We start from the raw sequence: 6,981 nt of genomic DNA, 5'->3' as shown, positions 1-6,981 counted from the left end.
TCTTTTGGTAGCTGACAATAGGTACTCGTCCACTACCACGTAAAGGACAAAATCTAATAAACTGAAATACTGTGTTTTGTGTAATTATGTACTCGTTGTATTATGTAGAAATAAAATATTTTAAATTATAATAATTTTAAAATATGATAATTTTGTGTACAGATCGTGTATTATTATTAATACAGCTGTCAATTTTATATAAAAGGCACCTATATAAAATTGAACTATTTCACAGATTATTTTTTCGACCACCATAGTATTATATAAGTAAATATAATTAGAAGTACCTACATTGGGTATGTATCTACTACCTAAAACGATAAATTATATTTTGTATTCGGGAACTCAGCTCCAACCTTATTTTAAAAAGGTCTTGTAATTGGGCTACTATTTTAAAGATCCATATGAACATTAAAAGTCAAGAAACAAAATTTAATTCATAAGAATTATATACTTAATGAAATCGAAAAATACAAATAAGAGAAAAAAAATCAAGGTTGAAATTGTGAAATCTGTATCACATTATTTAAAAAAAAAAAAGTGAATGATTATTTGACTTATTTTGTGTACCTAATTTTATAATGTATATGTACTAAAAAATGTTAAAATTATGAAGATCTATAATTTTTAAAAGTACATTTGTATTATTGTCTATTGTATTTATAATTTAAATTAATAATAAATAAATGTTATATACTTAGCTATATGTTTTGGTGTTATACATTTGAGGCCCATTAACTGAATAATAAAATAATCAAAATATGAACAAATATTGTGTACGAATCAGATAGATATATAATATGGCCCAAATATCGACCTCCCGTTTTGTCAGAATGTTTATTTTAAGAATATATTTATTTTTTTACTCAAATTTATTTCGAACAGCATTCAGTTGGAAAATTATCTTACCGAAAAGTACTTTTTAGAAACCGTATAAACATCAAAAAATATTTCGTTGGAAAGCAATTTGTATGAAAATGTATTATCAGAATGACAGAATATTACTTTATTGCACAACATTTAGCTCAATGAAAAAAAGTACAACTGATGTTTGGTAAAAATTCCAAGTATAGTCATTTTTTAGGAAATTTTTTTTTAAATCAAAAATGTCAAATTATATACAGCTGAAAAAGAGTCAAAATATTTTAAAAATTTGATCCTGTATAAAACATACTAGTAAAAACCATTTGACAAGAATGTAAAATATTTATATTGTTAGGTATCGGTTCACAGTTATATTTTGAACTAACTAGGAATAAGTTTTTCTAATTCCATTATTGTGGCATTAAAATTTGGTTTATAAATAATTTGAAATAGTTTTCAATTCTTCAAAAATTTACAATATATATATAAAAATAATAATCTAAATACTTTTTCTTTTAAAATTATTGTTATATAATTGAATTAAACCCTTCGTTTTCACGGTTCTCTCCTTTGCTTAAGTTTTTAGTAGGTATCTTAAGAAATCCAAAACTGTTTTCGAAATTTTTAATGAACACATTTTGTTCCACTGCTGTAATTAGAATAAACATAGCATAATATGTATTAATTGCTCTTAAGTCGTAAAAAATAATAGTCATAATTTTGTTTTAGTGTTTCTATTCTTTTTAATAGGGTAAAAAATTAACAATAATTTCAATCTTATATGATGGCCATACTTTAATTATTACTACAATTTTAAGTTTTTAGGTAATTAGATTTTCAGAACAACAAAATAACAAGAATCGATTTCAAACAAAAACCTAATAATTTTTTATTAAATTTTTAGTAAAAAGTAAAAATATTTACATTATCCAATTTAATTATTTTCATATAGTGTTTTGATAAATTTAATTTTTTAATTTAAAAATATTTTTACTTTACAGTCTATTCACGTAAAATACAATAAGTGAATATGACAAAAAAGTGCGTAAAAAGGACATGAATCACAAAATGAAGAATAATCCTTTAGAGGGAACTTCGATTATGACCATTAAAATTTAAATTTATTAACAATTTGTTTTTATAATAAATGTTATACCTAAACTTAACTAGAATTTAATTGATGTAAACAATTTTATTATATTAAGATTTTATTCTTTTTTTTTTTATGAATATTATAAAAATATTTTATTTTAAATAATGGTTTATGTTTAAATACATATAAACATTTTCTTTTTAAGGTTAATATCTGAGTTGATTCATATAATATTATAGTTATATACCAATATATAATGTATTATAGGCATGTTGTAATACATTAACAAAAATATTGTTGAATCTTAGGAACATAATATAGTTGAAATAGTCTCTTATCGCTGTCAAGATAAGTCATAAAAAATGATTATTTGATTTTGGTGGTACAGTTGCCGTCTTAAGTGCTCTGTCAAGATTAACATTGTATCTGTATTTAACAATTTATTAGTATTCTTATTACCATATTATTGTCCTTCGATATATTTTTATTGATTGTGCGCTCTCGTGGGGGTCACACGGGCATACGCTTAAGACTGTGGAAACCAGCAGGACGAGATAAACCGGCTCGTTTTCTTAGAAATTAACCCAAAACCACCCTATTTTAATTTATTTCACAAAGAAATCTGATTCTCACGCATATATATTATGTAGATATATGTAATAATATACATTAATTGTTAAACAAAATTGTTATCTCTATGATAATAATTTTCTTAAGTAATAGACGATACATTTAACGTATGACACTCATAATTTCAAAAACTTGTTTTGAATACATTTTTGTTTTATAATATTAAATTGTAAAATGTAAAATTTTATTTTTATATTTTTTATTTTTTGAATGAAAACATGCATTTTAAATTTTTTATTTTAAAGCAGAATATTTTTTTTGTGTAATTAAATACGTAAAAATTTAATTTTGAACTAATTGTTTATGAATTTAATATTTTAAGTTTTGATGCGTAGAGCGGTGTGGTATTAACTATAAGAAGGGCATTCAAAATGTTGATTCACTACTCCGTTCATCCATACTTAAAATACTTATTAAGTTATAATTAATAAGCTATTTATCCGGAATTTAATTTTAATAGATCGAAATATATTGAAACATATTCTTGTTTAAAACACGAAATTAAAAATGTACGTTATCACTTAAAAGAATAAAATCTAGAAAAATTATTACAATAAAAAATAAAATGTTCTTTTGTAATGATTTAAGATTATTTAAAATAAATATTTCATAAAAATTAGAGTATTCTGAAATGACGAGTGTCTTAGTATATTAAATGGATCACTCTGTATCAATTATTAGAATATATTAGTTTGTTTACAATTTAATAAAATACATATTACAGTTACAAATATGGTAAGCTAATATTGGTCATCCAAATATTACGTTAATTTTTAACTAACTAAAGATAAATTATTATTTTTAATTTGTTCCGGCAGCGTAGGTATACTATAATTTGTATTGAGACTTCATGAACATTATTAGCATTTAGAATTAATAAAATGATAACTTTGAACTCCGGATGTTTATTTAGATGTTTATTTATATTATTTTCTATTTATCTAAATTTGTAATACATAGAATATAGACATCTATAAAAGATATTAGGTACCTATATTTTTATTATTAATAATTATCAAGATGATAAGTTTTCAAATCTGCATACATAAGTACCTAATACTTTCCTGAACCGCAATATAGTACAATTGTTATTATTTAGAATTTTTAATAACCTCAATCAAAAAGTTTTAAAATAAATAATTATGAATAAATTGTATTTTAAAATATAAATCAAACAATAAAACAAAATTAGTTATTATGCCTATGTCAAGCGATGCGTTTTTATTGATTTTTCTAAAATACATTTTAGTGCTTTTTTTAGAAATTAAAGAGTATAACTTTTAAATTCTACTAATAATCATTATTTTTTAATATTTTTATATTACGGAGGTAGTTATCGCACACTAACGATCACAGTCAATTAGCTCTCAAATTTTTCAGTTACAACATTTACATACCACAATTATAGTCCCGGATGTGCGTATTTTCTGAGGTCAAAAGTCGAAATGGATAAATGATAGGCAACTGTAAATACTTCGGGAGAATGTTTGTTTTATATGTTTTATACATCCGTTAAAACTTTAAAGATTAAAGGTATCGAGTGCGGACCCTCCTGTCCGCTCATCACTTAAGTAATTTTGTTAATTTACATACTCTGAATACATACTATAAAATCCATCTCATTATTTTCCAATGTTTATTCTTTTAAGAATGAGTCAATCATTTGATGTCGTTGATCTGTTTTAAACTTGTAACGCTATATTATTATGATGGATAGGAAAACGATAGGTAGCGTCTATAGAGCGTCATTATCATATACAATTCAAAATCTATCAAACACTAATTAGTAATTACTAATTAGTAATTAACATTTAACGATACCTACTCAATAGAAAAAACGAAAAATTAAAAGAGATTTTAATAACACCCTCCCCATCACACTATTATGTTTAAAAGTTTTTTTTGTTTACGCATCCTTAAAACGAATTTTGATTTTAAAGCCACTGACCATGAATAAACACAAAATCCGAATAAATAATAAACCAGTTTTAATCCGAAGTAAATGCTTTTGATTTTGATCACAGCAGAAGCAGACGTCATAAATAACTATTAAGTACCCACACGACTATTATATTATAGTACATATACAATATAGGTAATTATTTAGTCGGTAAACATCTAAAGAAAATGTATTGTGTATAGTTACAGTATACAGCAGTCGATAAAAGGGGGTTGTCTCTAGTTTTATAAATTTTATTTTATTATCGTATTATGTCATCTTTGTTATTTCACTAATAAAATCATAGTAATAAAGAAATAATTAAAAGTATGTTTTGTACTTAGGAATTTAGTTGATTTACACAACGACGTTTGGTTACAATTATGCATCGCACCTACGTCGTTTCAAAAGTTTTAAGTATTTTTATCTGGATGTGAAATTTTAAATGAAAAATAAAAAATATTTTTCATGTACCTAGTTATGTAAAGTATATACTGTATATTTATTAATTATTCTATATACCATACCTATTAGCTACATGTAATAGGTATAGATTTACTCGTATTTTTCATATTTTATCACTTTAATTATCATCGTTCAGATAAATGGGTAAAGTGTTGCTGGATAGTAGGTATATTGAATTAAGCAAATGAAATCTATGTCTCATACACTGATATTGACTGTTTTTATTTCGTAGCCTGTGACCATCAGGATCTTTGGAAACTAAAGAGCAAACATAATAATAAAATAAAAACAATTACATTTCAATATAGGTACTTTTACAAATAATTTAATAATATCTATGTAGTCTTAATGTATATAATTTTAAACAATTTGTAAACAATTATTTTATGTGGCCCTAAATAGTAAATAGTTTTCCCCACCGCGCCGTCGATTCAAACTAAACACAAAAAAAAAAAAAAAAATAGTAAATAATATAGTATAGTATAGTATACATATGCATATTACAAAGAAGTCGGTTATGATTAGTTTAATGACAACTTTTTCTTAATTTCAGTTATTCGTAAAAAAAAAAAAAAATCATAATGTTTTCATTATATCGAATATTATACTCTATTGATAGTCAAATAGCTTAATGGATAAAAAATAATATTATTTATAATATTTACGTTTTGTAATTTGATATTCATTTATCAGTTAATATTATTATTAAATTTATTAAATGTTTGAATAAATATATATTTCTATAATTTCAATTTTAAAATTATTATTTAATTAATTAAATTATTTAGTATTGAATTTAAAACCCGTGTCTGATATAGCACATCGTATTTATTTTATTTATTGCCTTTTATGTATTGATTGCTTACTTAATAAGTGATTTGCGTTGTTATTATTTAATGGTGAATACTGCAAGACAACCAGACACTAATTAGTTATTAATTATTAGTGACCTTCTTACAGGTAGACGTTAAAATAATAGGTGTATACATTTTTTAAATTCCATAGCCACCTAAAAAATGCAATTAACTAAGAAATATTGTCATTAGTTATCATAACTTAATAGGTAGTTTCAATTTTGATGCTCTACAAATGATAGACATTAAGAGGACGCCACACTCGAATGTGTTGTGATAGAACATTATCATTTTCAATTTGAATTATTTTACATACTCGTGTTTAGCTTAAAATTCGAAAAAAATTTCGAACGCTTCATCATTCATAATGTTTTAACTTTAATAATAAGTGCTCTAATATTAAATCAAACAACACATAATATGAACTACTGTAGGTATATCAATTTATTATGTGGTATAAATCTATATTATATTAGATGAATACAACACATCCGATTATAACGTCATCTTAGTGACACAAATTTGTAAATTTAAAAAACAAAGAGTTTAAAAAACACATTCTTTAGATTTTTGTTTCCAAATTGAAAATTATAATATATTTATTTTGTACTATAATAAGCAACGTTATTTAATGTTTGCACAAAAGTTTTAAGCAAAAAAATTAATAATTATAAATTTTGAATAATGTATCCTAAATCGTTTTTGCATGCACTCCTTCTATATGTCGTATATTATATGATGTGATAGGTATCATATTTTTATATGAACTAAAAAAGTTAGGAAGTGGATATTGTTCTGCTGTATATTGATTATTAGAAGTCGAGTAAGTAACTGTATTAGGTGTGTTAAATTTGAAAAATATACTAGTACGTAAGTTCTTCTTACACGAAAAAATTCATCTATAATAAATAATAATATACTAATTCTTACACAAATATAAATTATAATAAATAAAAATTTTATTTCCATTTTATTCAGACTTATAACTGACAACTTAATTGGAATGGTTAAAATGTGTTCGTTTTTATGTCATGTAAGAAAAGTCGAATTCGCCATATCTTCGCATATGGAATTATACACGTTGGTGTACTTTTTATTCGTATAGAAACTTACTTACTAGCAGTGGCGTATTTACG

The sequence above is a fragment of the Melanaphis sacchari genome, unplaced genomic scaffold, assembly GCF_002803265.2.
Source record: "Melanaphis sacchari strain LSU unplaced genomic scaffold, SCAv2.0 Contig32_pilon_pilon, whole genome shotgun sequence".
Taxonomy (NCBI): Eukaryota; Metazoa; Arthropoda; class Insecta; order Hemiptera; family Aphididae; genus Melanaphis; species Melanaphis sacchari.
Note: the sequence above shows the minus strand (reverse complement) of the source record.